We start from the raw sequence: 16,009 nt of genomic DNA on the forward strand, positions 1-16,009 counted from the left end.
TACTTTTAGAAAGAACTGTGATCTTCCTGAGGGACCTTATGTGTTCTAAGGTTAGTAAGGAACTCCTGTTTTCAGTGGGTTGCTCCATTCTAGGTGGACACAATATATAAAGTTACTATGCTTTAGCTTATGAAGAGCTAAATAATAATCCTCAAATTTCATCCTTTATAAAGCATTTATATGCTATCAGGATGGTGGGCTAAAATCTTGCTTTCTCTATGATTTCCTGGGTTTTCTACTTATGATAATAGTATTGAGAAATTTCATAAGATGAAATGCTGTCTAGCTGCATTTAAAACATACATTTGCATGTTTCTGTCTTGATCAAGCCAGGGGGAAGGTATGTACCTGCTGCCTAGATTACTGTCAAACATAACAGAAGGTAGAGTTGAATTGTACTCTGTTCTCCTAACAGACCCTATTTGCTCCTCTGACTGGGTACTAAAAGGCTTTTATTGCCCTGCCTCACTAACATTTTCCAAATAAAACATTTTTTGCCAGTTTCTGAAGAAATAGCAGAACAAGTACCACCTTAGGCAGGCTGGAAGGAGTCCTGTGCTGAGCATTATATACCAAAACAGTTGGCCAGAATAAGGAATTAAAGTAATCCCTGATACTAGGAACATGAAAATGAGATGACCTTCTGTACATGTGAGTTTCTAACCCAGCTGCACCACAGGCTCTCCTCCATCACTGTTTCTCCACACCTTTACTGGGCAGAAAACAAAAGCCGGGCCGTTCAGCAGGGAAACTGGAACACATGCTTGCAAATGTTACAGCCTTTAAATGCATTGTATTTTTAACAGTAGTTCGTGATTGGAATGACAGGAAGGAAATGAGCAGAAAACATCCTATTCTATCTCTATATAAAATCTTGCTTGTGAAAGATACAGTTACCACAATAATGATGGGACGCCAATTGATTCATTGTGCTGGGAGACAAGTGCTGAGCCAGAGAGCCAGCGGGGTCATTTTCTTGCTCCAGCTCCTCTTTGGTTGTTTGCTGAGGAAGGGCAGGAGAGGGTTATAAAGCTGCTGCCACTACATTCAATTCATGTTTTTCTCAGAAGAGAAGAGACACCACTAGCCAAGATCTCTTTCCTTTGGAAATTGTGGCTGGGAAGGGCCCCTTTGGCTCGTCAGACAAAGTGGGCAGTCAGACAGCCCCTTTCCTGAATCCCAGGCAGGCACCAGACGGCTGAAGGAAGAGAGGCACCAGGCTGAATTAGATTGCCTCCTGCTTTGGACAGTACGGCAGGGAGGCAGGCTTAATTGCTTTGCAGCTGTTCATTTTTTCCCCTTCTCCCTCCCCTGCCTCCTCTCCCTCCTCCCAGCTGACTCCGGAGGCAGCCCCTGCTCCAGCTTGGGGGTGGAGTATCAGGGGTTTGTGGACTCATTTTTATCAGTCTTTGTACTCTTTCCTCAAGCCCAGCAGCAAATGGGAGCAGAAAGTAAAGTACTAAGGAAAAAAATTGGTGTAACCTGGTGGTTTATTGTTTTTTTCCTGGGTTAGTTGGTGCCCCGGTTTCTGAAAGCTGCTGGGACAGGGGCAGGGCAGCAGCAGGCAGGTGGCTGGGGTAGCATTGTTATCAGGAGGGGCAGCAGGGTGTCACCACCAGCAGGGCCTGGCATCCTGTCTGGGCAGACAAACCGGGAGAGCCTTCCAAGGAGCCCCCTGTGATGTGGCACTCCCTGCAGCAGGATTTACAAGACATTGGGGTTTGCTGCTGCTCCCTTCACAGAGCTCTCCCAGCCTCCTGCCAGGCAGTGTGACTGTCAGCTGGGGCTGCTTTGGTGATGGTAAAGGAGCCTCGACACTGAAATGGTCCTGCCATGACTATTCAAGGCAAAGATCTTGAACCTTGGAGAACACACTGAGTTCTCCAGCCCTCAAAAACTGCTCAGGCCAGACTTGCAGATTTGCATGTATCTCATAATCCCAAACTGTCTGAACTTCATGTTTGTTAAGGAAACAAAGTTTGTTGCCTTAATTGCTCTCAGTCCCGGATTTAAAAATTTAAAAGGTGTTTTCATGCTGGAGCAATGAGGCTGTGGGCAGCACTGTGCTCACCTGCTCTGCAGAGAGGGGCTCTGCTCTCACTACTCAGCCAGCCTTCCCAGCTCTGTTCACCTCCAGCAGCAATGTCAAGCTAACCCAATTTTTCAGCTGGTATTGAGTGCCACAGGCAAGTTTCAGAGATGTCTCTTTAATTCCTGAACTTGTAGAATTTTGTGAATATTTTCCCTCCAGTTCTACTGACTCATGCAGTCCAGGGAGTGGAGACAGGAGAGAATATGAAGACTGTAACCCAGGCCTAATTTACTTTTCTGGTAAAGGCAGTTGTCAGTAAGCCCTTCACCTCTCTGCCCACAAAGATAGCACCTCCTGTGAGACTGTCTGGCCTCCCAGGTGTAAACATGGCATCCGTAGTGCTTGACTGTCCCAGGCCAAGGCAGCTCCTGTGCTGGGATGCCCTGTGTGGGTGACAGCATTCCAAGGGGAAATGCTGCTGAGCCCACAGCCCAGTGCAGGGCACACAGCTCTTTGTTGTTGGGGGCATAGGCTGTTGTGGCACACTAATCTCTTGATTCTGGACCTGTTTGCTGCTTATTTTTTATGATATCCTTAACAGCCTAAACCAGAACTTGAGGTGGGCACCAGTGCAAGGTTTTGACACATTTCCTTTAAGGCACAGAGCTGTAATGGGGATCATTGCTCAGTGCCACTGGGGAGACTGAGGGTGTCATTCCTGGAAAGGGAGGGTAGCTACGAGACGCTTCAGTGCTCAGAGAGATTTGTGTCTGTAAGAAATGGATTTAGAAATAAGTTACAGTAGTAAGTAGCAGTGACTTTTCTTTTTCCCCCAATCTGTTCAACATGCAGCTATGATAGCTCTGCCAGTTAGATTTGAATTGAAACTGGCTCCACAAGGTACAAAGGCTCTCGAGCCTCATTGCTGGGACAGGAAATCCATTGTGGCTCCTGATTAGTGCTGGTGAAATCGGAAACATTTCTTGGGGCAGATAATGATCTCACAAATGAAAATATAACCTGTTCATCCTGAATTTTAACAGGATAGTTATGCAATTCCAGGCCAAATCCAGGATGTGTCTTTTATGTGCACCCCTTGGTCAGAAAAGGGAAGGATGGGTTTGGACCCTGCAGTACCCTCTCCTCAGAGCTCCCCTGCTTAATGCCAGCAGCAGAGGGGTGATGGGGTGAGACTGAGTAAAGAAATTGGGGTTCCCATGTTGGGACCACCCCTCTGAACTTGGCTGAAGATTGGGCCTCTGTTTAATGTTCCTCCCCTTTACAGTCACCACTGTCAAAAGACAGGTGGTCTGGCTGGGGCTATCCATGCTTTTGCAGTCCCATAATAATCCCTTTAATTATGGGTAAGAATAGGTTCTGTTTTTTCCTATGTTAATAACAAGTTCCAGGGTATAAATAACTCTGCAATTAAAACACCTAACGATTTACCATTTGACACCTATGCAGGCTGCTGGAGGAGCCTTGGCTGTGCAAGGAAATTTTTTCTCCTGCCCTGAATATTTTATAATTGTTCTACAAAGAGCACATGGATGCTCCAGTCATTAAGAAATGCCAACCAAGGTACATTGTGGCACCAGGGAGCAGAGAACAAATAGCTAGGGCTGTGCTGGAGCTGGAGGGAGCACTCCTTTCAGACCTGCAGCCCTGGTTTGTTTGACTAGTTCTGTATACTGACCTTTGTTGTTTAAGAAAAACACAAACAAACAGTATTGCTTTCTTATAGGACCCATTAACTCCTTCAGAGGCTTTGTGGTGCCTGTTGATGAGAGCAGCAGACGTGTGGCTGTGTACTGCAGCCTGGAACACCTCTGGTGTTTGCTGTCCTTGGGTGTCTGCAGAGACAACCTGCATGGCCCCTCCTTTGTGCCTGTGGAAAAGGCAGTCTGTATGTAAATACATGGAAATAGGCCCAGTCACAATTGCCAAGGAGATAGGGGTGATGGGGAGAGGGAAATTCACCTCAGCTTTCCGAGGGGAGGCAGAGTCCCGAGTGTCACTTCCGAGCCCGCCCATGATGTGTTTGATGTGGAGCCTGCGAACAGAGCTGCTTAAACATACCAGTGTGCCTAAAAATGTAAAAATAAAAGCAGTGCTATTTTAAGACTCGAGAATCAGGGATTATAAATAGCCCGACTGGTGTGTTACTCCTGGCTGGGTGTGTCGCTCCTGGAACATCAGCACAGCTGGCACTTCCCTTTGAAGCGGCTTGTCGCTAATGACCGCAGCCGGGAGCCTCCTCTCGTTCCCTGTTCCCCGATAAACACAGGGCACTGATAAGGTGCACAGGGCACTGATAAGGCTCTCCAGGCCGGGTCCATCACACCAGCCCTCAGGCACACCCGAATGGGAGCTGGTCAGGCTGGAGGGAGCTGAGGAGCTGGGACTCATGGAGGGAGGCAGAGCTGGCCCAGTGCAGCAGAGGGGGTTCTGCTGAGAACAAGCTGTGGAGCTGGGGCTGCTGAGCCCAGAAAAAGGCAGAACAGGTGTGTGGTTAAACACTGGTTTGGGCCTCGCGAGCTGTGGATGAGCTCTGTTGTCAGTCTTGCTCTGTGGCTGGTTAGGATACACCTTTCTGCTCCCATCCTTTAGACTTCTCCTGTGGCCAGTGGAGGAAACAATGTTTTGAGAGTAATTTCAGCTCACTTTAATGTGCACCTCCAAGGTGAGGTGGACAGGCTGCAGTGAGGGAAGCCTGGAAAACACACCGAGGCTTGCCCTTGCCTGCCTGTATTCCCAATCTGTGGAGGCAACAGCAGCTGTGGTGATCCAATACATAAAGTAAATTAAGTTGAAAGTCACACAGGTACCTTAAATAGCTGACTTTTTACTTTCTGACTTTCAAAAATGGTTTTAGTTTCTGTCTGTTATTGCAGTGTGGTGGCTGGAAAGAAGCACCTTTAATGCTGTGTTCCACTGCCTCCACACTGTGGGTGAGAGGCAGGGAGACAGGCCCTTCCTTGGAGCCTCTTTCCAAGAGAATTCTGGCTGACTCTTGTACCAAGTAATGATACGTTTATTTGCAATATATGGAGCCAGGAGCCGTCTCTGGGTGATAGGGATCTGGAGACTAGTAAACAAAAAAAGGCAAGGTTGGAACTCAAACTCTAAGAAGTTTGAGTTTGGGTTTAAAGAAAGCAACTATAAACCAAATAATGATGGTGTTCAAAAAGGTCTGAAGTGGTGTGTGTCAGGACAAGGTGCAAATGTATCTGCCAAGCCCCTGCACTGGTAGGATGCTAAAATCTGGGTTATTCTCACAGGGAGCTGTGAGCAGCTTGTACCCAGAAGGCAAAGCGAAGGGAGCCTGTGGGCCATTTCTTCTTTTCATAACAAATAGAAATGGGCCAGGAATCTCTCTTGGTGTAGCTGAGTCTTCCCCAAAGAGGGGGAGCTTATTTATGTTCTTGCACTGGAGGAAAGCTGGCAAATAGGCATCAGTAAAAGAAGCAAAACACGCTGATGTCTGAAGGTTTCCAGGAGCTCATGCTGAATTCCTACTCAGTAGCCCGCTTGTAACACATATACCGTGTCCTGATGGGATGCTTCACTAGCACAGGCACCAAGCCATTGGTGAGAGAAAAGATTATTTCCATCAAAAATGAACAGGAACAACAGCAGTGACAAATAAAGATCTTACAGGTTCAAACCTGATAAGCTGACAGCTCCATTTCCAAAGGTGGATGTTTTCAACCACCTAGAAACAGTATTTTAGTAATCTGCTGACTGTGGTGGACGACCTGCATGCTCCACGCTACTGACAGTCAGGGAGCTTCTGGGGATCCTGAACAGGATCTGAAAAGCTACAGTTAAGTGCCAGGCCAAAGATGAAAGCCTTTTTCTGAAAGTGAAGTTGTTAGCTCAGTCTGAGAGCAGAGACTTCTCCCATGGCTCTGTGTGGTCAGAGCTGCTCCTGGAGGGCAGTGGAAGGACTGATTTAATGCTCCTTGTCTCCTTGCTTTTATGCTGAACTCTAAATCATGCCTGCGTTTGGCGGCAGCTTAGCAGTGAGTGCAGCACAGAGCCTGAGACCCCTCGGGTGCCACAGGCACCCAGATCTCCTCTGCCCTGGCCTGGGGGATGTTTGCAGCTGAGGGCTGTGGCTCTGTGAGGATGCACAACACACATGGACACAGACAGACACAGACACACACACCTCCCCCCGTTACGGTATGAAGAAGCTCAGCTTGCTTTTTATTGCCTCTCCCCACTCCCCCCTTCTTCTTTTCTATAATCATTGCAAAACAGGAACAAATGAGTGTGTCACTTTAAACCATGAAACCACTTAGTCCATAAAGACAGATTTGGCGTCTTTGTGCTGCAGTGACAGGCCAGCGTCGCTCCATAGTGATCCCACTGTTCTCCTCGGCCCCGCACCCCACTGCCCTCCCCGCCCCCTCCCAGATTTGCTCCGTGTTTGCCTGCCTCTGTTTTTGTGGTTGGTAACCAGCAGAAGAATGGAATGGATTTAATGATTTGTTGGCTGCGGTGCTGGCATGATTAAGTCAATAAAGCTGCAAGCTGAAAACAGTGTAGTTACAGTATATGACTTTAACCTTGTTAATGCATGTTTACGTCCCCCTGCCCAATGTATGGCTGTATATTGCATAAAGAAGATCTGACCAATCTTTAACCCATTAAATAATTCATAAAGTGAGAGCAGACATCAGCTACTTGCAGAGCGGATCAGTAACCATGGGGTCAGCAATAACTTTGGCTCCCTGGACCATATCCAGCATGTTTAAACTCTGGTGATGTCACCAGGCAAGCTTCTAAGCTTAATCATTTGGATGGGAACAAAGGGAAGTTAACTGTTGACATGCAGTGTCTCTGCAGAAGAGACACGTGCAGTGCTCTGCAACATCCCAGCCTGGCAGGGAGCGTGGCTGAGCTCCAGCTCTGAGCCTCTTGTACCTGTCCCTCTGTCCCCCTTTCCTTACAGCAAAAGCGTGGCTGGCCACATGTTCAAAGGCACGTGCTTCCTAACATCCTTTTAGCTTAAGTGACAGAGACACCAGAATCCCACAGAATTTCAGGGAAATGTTGGCTGACTTGAGAAGATGGTATTTGGAGGCACTTGGAAGGTTTTCTCATCATGGGTAAATTTTGAATGAAAAACATCTGCAATGTAAATGACACAGAGGGACATATAATGCAGATGGAACAGGGTGAAGACAGGAAAGTGTGAGAGGATGTGGAGTTAAACTGGACCATTCTCCCTGAAGTAAAAGTTGTCATAATAAAGTATCAAGCAGGACTTGCAGGAATATCCCAAGATTTTCTCAGGAAACTACCTCAGCCAGTCTCTTAGTTTTGTAAAGACAAAACATAGGGCTGACTTGGCCCAGCACCGAGTTCTCCTCACACAGCTTCCAGCTGGGCACTGAGGGATTCTCCAGGTGCTGCCATGTCCGAAGCTGTTGCATGCAGAGTTTTTTTGAGGACTTCAGGGGCAGATCATGGGGCATGTGGCTGGGACATGCTGCACTCACTGGGCTGTGCAGCCAGGTTAGAGGCCCTGGGGACCATTACAAGTCCGTGTAGTTTAGGGCTTCTCTGAGATGCAGCCAGCTGTGGCCAGACCTGGAGGAGAGGTGCAGAGAGGAGAACATGACAATGACTTGTGTGTGGAGTGAAGCAGGAAAACCCTTCCACCTCTCACTGCTGAGAAAGAAGGAAAGCAGCTCTGCCAGGTCTGTGGGGTCATGACACCAGGGCAAGGGAGAGGCGGGTTTCACATGTAAACCCTTACATTGCCTCAGGAAATTTCGCTCATTCTTTCTGGGAGGAACTTTAATTCTTTTTGGAGGGAAACTGAGACAGGGAGCAATGAAATTGTTTGCCCATAGTCAGTGAAAAATCTCTGTATGACAGAACTGGAAATTGGACCTGGTTAAGTAAGCCCAAGTCCATAGGAAGGCTCTTGTCCTCTGACTCAGTAAAGAAGCAAAGGCTTTAGAGGCTTGGGAATTCACCTGTAATGATCCCAGCTTCCACTTCTCCTTCTGACAAATTGCATGCTTACACTCTCATGAGCTCACCCCAGCTGTGTGTCCAAAGGGACACTTGTGTGGCTGAACTCATCAGAGTCTTGCATGCACAGCACAGAGACGGGGTGTTTGCAAACAGACCCCAGTTTCTTCATGTCTCCATGGCTAGGACTGCTGGGCTGTTAGAGGCACACAGGTAAAAGCTCACACATGGTTATTTGTGAGGCAGATGGCTGCATAGAGCAGAGCATATCTCAGAATCCACCACATCCGCTCAGTAATGAATTTTCCAGTGCCAAAAGATAGGCACCTTGTGTTGGAGATTAGAGCCAGGACCTTCAGTCTGCTGTTGCCAGCATCTGCAGGCAGAGATCGGGGACGAGGCTGACCCCCAGAGCTAATGCTGATTATTCTCAGTCACTCAGTTATTCCCTGTTTCTTTTTGGTGGTTCTTTTGATGATTCTCAATTTCATTTACCCTGCCTTTTTGTTTTGTTTTGTTTTGTTTTCTTGGTTTGGTTTTTGCTGTAATCCAGAACAGCAGTCTGCTTCAGAGAAGATGCTCCAGAATTTATGGCAAGTCATATCTGATCTGTGTAGAAATTCCATGTTCAGTTTTCTTTGTTTTTAGCTTGGAACATTGTGCAATGTGCCTGAAAATCTTTCTTTACCGGTCTGTTGATTTCGATTAATGAACCCACATACACCTAGTGATGTTTTATTATCACTCACCTATCATATGGTGTTATAGCAGCTGGTAATTTTTGTGCATTGACTGCATTTTCTTTTCTGCTTGATAGAAAACAGAGTTGCTCCAAGCATATGATAATGCTGAATGGGGGGATCCCAACTTCTGACCCATAGCTAATATCCTGCAAGTCACATGGAGCTACCGGGGATTCTCGAGCTGGAGCTCGAAATGCCTGTGTTATCAGCAAATAAACACCATTAATTGCTTCTAATATGACATGCAGTGGTTAAATGACAAGATCCTTATTAATATGTGTGTATATCAGCCTTTCAGTGTGGATGAGGGGGAGTATGAAGTGGTAAAATTATTTAAAATTAGTAGGGAGTATTTACAGGAAGACATAAAGAACTGTCAGTTGAGGAAAGCAGAATTTTATGTTCTTGTTCTGGATGACCTTGCTCCAAGGACAAATCAGAGCTTTATGAAATGAAGCTGCAGATGGCTAGTCTCAACTCTGTAATAATGAAATGACACAAGAAAAAAATGAGACATCTAACAGTTTGTAAATACAATCTGAATGGAAAGGGAGAAAAGGGATTTTTTAAGGGGAGACTGAGTTGACTTGGTTACAACAGTTCAGCTTCAGGTGTTTTAATAATAATTTCCATTTAAAAACATAATGGAATTGCTCCTTGTTCCCCATACTCAAGGTCACCTTAACACATTTTTCATTTTTAACATGTCAATATCTTGGTTTTAAAAATTTGATCATGAGGACTACCTAGTCACAGCCTTCTCTGTATCCATTATTTTAGCATATTATTGATCACTGCATTTTGTTTTGTAAATTGTGGTGATTTTTGACACCTGATTTTTGACACCTGGCAGAGGATCTGATGAAACCCTTTTTAGGTGTTGGACTAGTTTCATGTGTTAGGAAGGAGTAAGGGTGTGAGAAGTTTAATACTGAAAAAGTGATGTGATACTTTGTGCCAGAGCATGCTTTGTTTGTGCAGTTACATGAGAAATCAGGAGTAATTATGCTGGGTTTTGCATGTGGGGAGGTTTTCATGCAAAGGGCTTCTCAGAAGTTGTTAGAGAGCCAGCTGCTACTGAAAGTGAAGAAGACTTGGGCCTCTGCCTCTGCAAATTGATCCTTTGCATGGCAAGCAAAAAGAAATTAATGTAAATGTTAACTTGGAGAAAGCAGGGGAATTTCAAAATCTCAGTGATCCACACCACCTCACTGCAGTTCACAGAGCTTTTCAGAAATGGGCAGGTAGAGAACTGATTTATCCCATTAGCTCAAGATTTTCCGACTTTCACTTTGCTAGTGTGAAATCTTCAGTATTTCTTTTATCAGATCTCTCTGCTCTCCCTAATACATAAATTTCCCAGCCAGTCATTGCCCTCCCCTGTAGCAGCTTCTGCTGGGTGTTGAGCTAACCTGACTCCTTTGGAATCTCATTGACACCTCTGAGAGCATGACTTGACGTAACACAAGGATTGCTCGAGTCAAACCACTTTATAAGATACAAGCTATTGTAGTTTGTCATCACAGCTAGCACAGCCTTGTAGAGACAGGCAGGACTACCAGCTGAAATTAGGTGAGATAAATACAGTTTTAGATTATCTCATTCAATTCATAGGCAAGCTCCCCTCCGTGGGAACAAGAGCGTGGTGTCAAGGGTAGGACAATCACAGCAGCTGTACAACCCAATATAAATATATGTTCTGGGCAGAGAATTCAGTTTTGGACTGTGACTATATGTTATACAGAGAGGTTTGCCTTGCATTTGGGATGGTGGATCAAAGTGGTTCTCCAGGCTACCTTCACCCACGGTCTGGGAGTTTATCTGGGCCAAAGATAAAGAACTACTTTCAAAGGAGCTGCTGTTGCTGGAATCTTGATCACACCTCTCTACAAGCACTGCAGTCCCTGGAAGGTTGTATCTGTCTGTTACACACCAACTCCTCCATTCTCAAGCTCTTATCTGTTCCCAAAGCTGTTTCCCATGTTCCTTATAACTAGATTGGTAATACCAGTGATTTCCACATGCCTGCTAAAGGATGTATTTTTGTCTAGGAGAAAAATCCCCATTGCAATAATTCATTCTGGATTTTCTGTCTTTTGGTTGCTCCGGTTGCTGTTGCTCTTTAAGGACATGTTTGGATGGATGAAACCAGCTCTGACAATATTGGTAGTCTTTGCACAAAAGCTTTATCTAATTCAATTAATTTTTTTAAGAGGAGAAGTTTCCATCATATTAGAATTGTGGACGCATTTTAAAAGCACTTTGGATACTTTGATGGAATTTTGTTTTGTTTTGCACAGCATGAAGTATAAGAACGACTACAGGGAAATCAGTGTTTCAACTGCTTTCCTTGAAGGCAGGAGGAAGATCCTGATAAAATTGCTACCCAGGTGTGGTGATCTTGTCACTGCTCCTAGAAAGGAAAGAGGACTACCTTTCAAGGAAACTGTACATGCTCATGCTTTATGAAAAGAACAAAAATCTTGGAAGATTGTTTTTTAACCAAACCATATACTATGGATCACTTACAGTCTTCAAACAAAGCCTTTTCCTGACTGACAGCCCCCAAGATAAGCTTAGAAACTTGAGTCTGGCAGTATTTCACATGCTTGTGTAACAAGTAAATGGTTGAAAGATGGGTAAAAAAAGCCCAGATCCACCGAACTGCACAGTTTGTTTTATCAATGTTCATACATTGTGCTAAAGCAAACACGCAAACAAACAGAAAGCTTTGGAGCATTTCTGAACTGAAAGGCTGTTTTATCTTGAAGAGCATCTCTGAATTGTGAGCAGAATAGAGGAAAAAAAAAAGACAGAAAACTTTCAAAGAGCAGATGGAGAGTTTTGTTAACGGCAAGGAGCAGAGGCAAGAAGCACAGGTAGCCCCAGACTTCTGCATGGAGCAAATGACAGTGGCATCTCACAGACATCACACCCTTGAGGGGGCTGACATGATCCTTTTGACAAACTGACCCTGGATTTTGTTTGCTTTATTTGTATGCATAGGTCACTATCTTAGTATCTAAGTGCATTAACAGCTGTGGAGGCCACGAGCCCTCTTTGTAAAGGTGGCATCTGGGTTTCCTGTGGGTATGCACAAAGTCCCTACACACCAGGAGTGTACATGTGGCTTCTCTGTCATTCTAAGTCATGAAACTTAAAACCACGAAGTTGGGTGAGACAGCTTTAATACTGTTGGTGTTTAATGGCTTAGTCTGTAGTATTTGCAGCGTGCTTGTGCCTGGGGTCTCAGTCCTGGGCTTCAGAATGAAGCTTGAAGTCCCCACCAAAGAGATGCAGCACAGCTCCTGGATGAAAGAGGATGCATCAGGGGGCAGGTGGGAGTGCAGAGAAATGCAGGGCCATTAGTTTGAAACTAGCATTTGCATTTTCTCAGCAGAGTACAGAACACCCTGTTTGTAACAGATGTTCTAAAAATACAGAACAAAACTTGGTTTGTGAAACTTCACCCCACCCCCAGGGAATAGCTGTCCCTGCCACGAGCACAGATCGCCCACGAGTCCCCAGCCCAGGAGCCAGGGCCTTAGAGCAGGTCAGGAGTGGCTCTGCTCAAGTCCTGTAGCCATGGTTTTCTGGTTGCTTCTTGTGTTTCTTATTTACTATGTGATAGCATGATATATACTTCAAACTAAGTTACCTTTGGTTGCCAAAAAAACCCCAAACCTGGTGGAAAAAGCAGTTTGTCCTGCTCATGTACTTGGAGCAAACATCCACCCTGGTCTTTTGTTTTTATGCTGTGGCTCATCTCAACAGCCTGGTTTAAGCTCTGAAATCACTGGATTCAGCTGGATGCCCCATTGGAAGTAGAGGGAATATTTCTCAAATCAGCAGTGTCTTCTGAAATGGAATAAACTTTTTAAATTCAGGTACTAGAGGTATTTTAAATGAGCCCTTTTTCTGTTCCTCCACTACTGCTAATGCTTTCAGTTAGGAAGTGCAGCTCTTCCCCAACTCTGCAAATATCTACTGAAATTTGCAGTGCTGCTTGCCTCTCTCTCAGTAACCTTGCTGTGACCTGGTTATCTATTAGAACCACAAAGAATTCAGTCTCTAATTAGTCCATCTGTTAACTATTCAAATTCATGACTTAGTTTTATTGTCTGAGCCTTTAACATAATGCTGAATGGTCTCACCTGGCAGCTTATTTCTTATAAAGCAAATGTGCCTTTCAGAAAGCCATTTTGGTGCAGATAACTGTCTTTTCAGCATTGGACAAATGAGACTGTCTAGCAGCCTGCAGTCCCCCTCCTGCCCTCGCTGAAAAAAAATTGTACATCTCCAATAGCTCTGGGCTTAAGTCAATACAGTTTAACATGTACAATTTCTTTGTTATATTCTTTGGAGTTACACTGTAAGAGCAGATGGGAAAGTCTAATAATGATAAATGAATTTAGTATTTTCACATAGTCCTAAAAACAATGAATGCTCTTTATTAAAGATTAGAGGGTTTTTTACATACTTACCAAAGAGTGATTACAGCTCTGGTTCAGCTCCTCAGAAAGTCTTGCTTTTAAATTCTTTTTGGACTGTTTGTTAATGAGGATTCAGAGGAATTAGGGGCCATAAATTTACTCATTCTTGCTTAAGTAAAGCCACAAAGTGATTCCTGCATATATCACTAAGTATTGAGGACTGAAGTTTATCAACCACGTTCACACAGAACGATTCATCTCCACACTTACTTGCTGCAGCTGTGCATTTTCTGCGTTTTCAGGTGATGGGGCTCGAGCTTGTCAGTGGATTTTTGGGGGGATGTCAATTGATAAATGTCCATGGCAGGGCTCAGTGGCACCATGTGCACCCTTTCCATGCAGCAGTGCCTGGGTGGCTGTTGGAGCAGCCCAGGCTGGCCCCAGCTGGGTGCGGTGAGCGGGGATGTGCCAGGGCATTGGTGCCACTGGAGGGGCCATGGCCTTCACAGGGGCACTCAGTGCCTGAACACTGACAGGAGCACTGCACCTGCCTGCAAGCCTGGGGTCTGACTCTGTTCTGCCTGCTCTTGGAACTAGGGTATGACATACTAAGGCAGAACTGTGTGGTTTTCCCCAAGGCCTTTCTGAGCAGAAATTGCCCCACTGGGGAGCCTGGGGAGTGCTGCAGGAGCTCTGGACCTGCTGTGATACTTTGCCTGGCAACAGGAACACATGTTCTCAAACTCACTCTCCAGTTCCAGATCTGTGTGGTATGCCATTTAGTTAGGGATTCTGCCCATTTTACTATGAGTTTTGGGAGGGGAAAACAGAGGAAAAAAAACAGGATACCCACATGCAAATGCTTTTTTTTCTTTTTTCTTTTTTTTTTTTAAATCAAAGAATCAGAACCTCCCATAGCTTTCTGCACCCTCCAGTGTAACTGCACAGCTCAGCCACACGGACCCTTGGGTGGGAACATCTACATTCAACATTCCCAGCTTTGGCAGCAGAATCCTCCTCTCTTTGCTGTCTTCCTGGATTTATAATGGGATAAAACCAAACTACAGACGAGTTAAGATTATGGCTGCTTTGGCTTGGTTTTACTAGGGGGAGGAAAGTGATTTTTCTTGGGAAGTGATGAAAAGGAAAAATGTTTAAAGTTCATTAACCTTTGGTACAGATTGCAGTGTCCTTTAGACTACACCATAGCTATTCTTAGTCATGACGTGCGAGTGGTTGTTTTTTATTGTACAGGAATACAGTAGTTCCCACTAGTGGTGAAAAGAGAGAACTTTTTCCTTTCCGTTTTTCTTTTTTGTCTTAACCTAAACGTGAACTTGTAGAAGTCAGGATTTCAAACTCACTCTTTGGCTTCTCAGCTATGTTATTTTGTCTTTAATTTCCCCAAAAGCAAACTGCATATCTCTAGATTGTTTCTTTACTGGCTAATTAAGTGTTATACAACTTCGCTCTGAAAAACTCAGCAACCCATTCAGTGTATTTGCAAATGAACTTTGCTGATTGTCATTATTGCTATAGGGTGCCTGCAGAAAATCCCATATAATTAAGCAGTTGTACCACCACAGCACAAGAACTGCAATTAGTAATGTGATTTACACTTCTTTACCATTAATAATATGGAAACATCAACATTATTTTCTTGATGATGTTTAGGAGAAATTAGAACGAGGTGGACATGATTAGGAAAAAAGACTTTTATGTTATGACTTGTTAATGCAATAGCCCAGAGCAAGACATCAGAATGATTGTCCTTGCACTAAAGCTCCTTTGCTTCAGTAAGCACAGACCCTCTGTGCACCACAAGACAAGTTTGGAGGAAATTGAATAGATGGCAGGGATTTTGGTGGTATGAACATTTCAGCGTCTTTCATGTGCAGAGTACACAAACTGAATCTCTCCACTTTCAAATATTCCCCCAGAGGCAATCTGCATTATTCAAAGCTTAACTGTGGTTGCAGAATCCTGTCTGACATGAAAGCAGACTGCCAGCTTAAAATGAACTTTCATATTTACATCTGTAGTAAATCATATTTACTTTTTCCTCTCCTCCTCTCTTTCTGTGGGAGAGAGGGAGTAAAATGGGTAGGAGGGAAGAGGGAGGAGGAGAGATGTCCAGCAGAATTGTAAGCAAAGCACCAGTAATAAAATCTAGTCTTACGAGACTGCCCATGAATAGGAATGATAATGAGAGCAGTGATGAGCTGCAGGTTTGTGTCTTTTAGTAAATTATCTAGCAGGCATTTACATTTCATCAATTGTGCTTTTGCATAATAGACCAAAGTGCTACAACAAAAGGAGGCACCATAAAAATGAGTAATTTCAGTGACCTTCTTGGTAATCCCTCTTAGAAAGAATGTCTTGGAAGGAGTTGGATGATTCCTCATGGTGAAGCCTCTGTGGAAAGGTGCCCCAGGCTCAAGGAGCTTTCCTGGTGACAAATGCCTTTCAAGGCTTCCTTCTGGCCCCTCTGAAACATGGCTTGTATCCTGTTTTCTCCATCTGAGCATGCTTCTAATTGTCAGATGTCAGAAGGCAACAACCATTTTCTTCTTGCTTATCTCCTGATAACATTGATTCTCAAACAAAGGATGTGGGCTTCCACTCTGAAAACAAAGGAAGCGTGGCCCAGCTAAGGATGCTGGATATAATATACATACTTCTCCCTTCCAATAATAACAATACATCATAAATAATGTAGAAGCTGGATGTGAAAACAGAGAACGGGGAATGCGCTGGTGCTGCTGTTCCTGGGTACAGCACTCACGGGATCTTGTCCTTAGCAAGGCCTT

At 44.7% G+C, this 16,009-nt stretch overlaps 1 protein-coding gene across 4 annotated transcripts in view; it reads left to right on the top strand.

The window, feature by feature from the left end:
• The window catches only part of MAMLD1 (mastermind like domain containing 1), a 244,035-nt gene that overhangs the window by 223,207 nt on the left and 4,819 nt on the right, over window positions 1-16,009 (top strand). The window lies entirely within an intron of this gene.

Source organism: Agelaius phoeniceus, chromosome 14 (genome assembly GCF_051311805.1).
Source record: "Agelaius phoeniceus isolate bAgePho1 chromosome 14, bAgePho1.hap1, whole genome shotgun sequence".
Lineage (NCBI taxonomy): Eukaryota > Metazoa > Chordata > Aves > Passeriformes > Icteridae > Agelaius > Agelaius phoeniceus.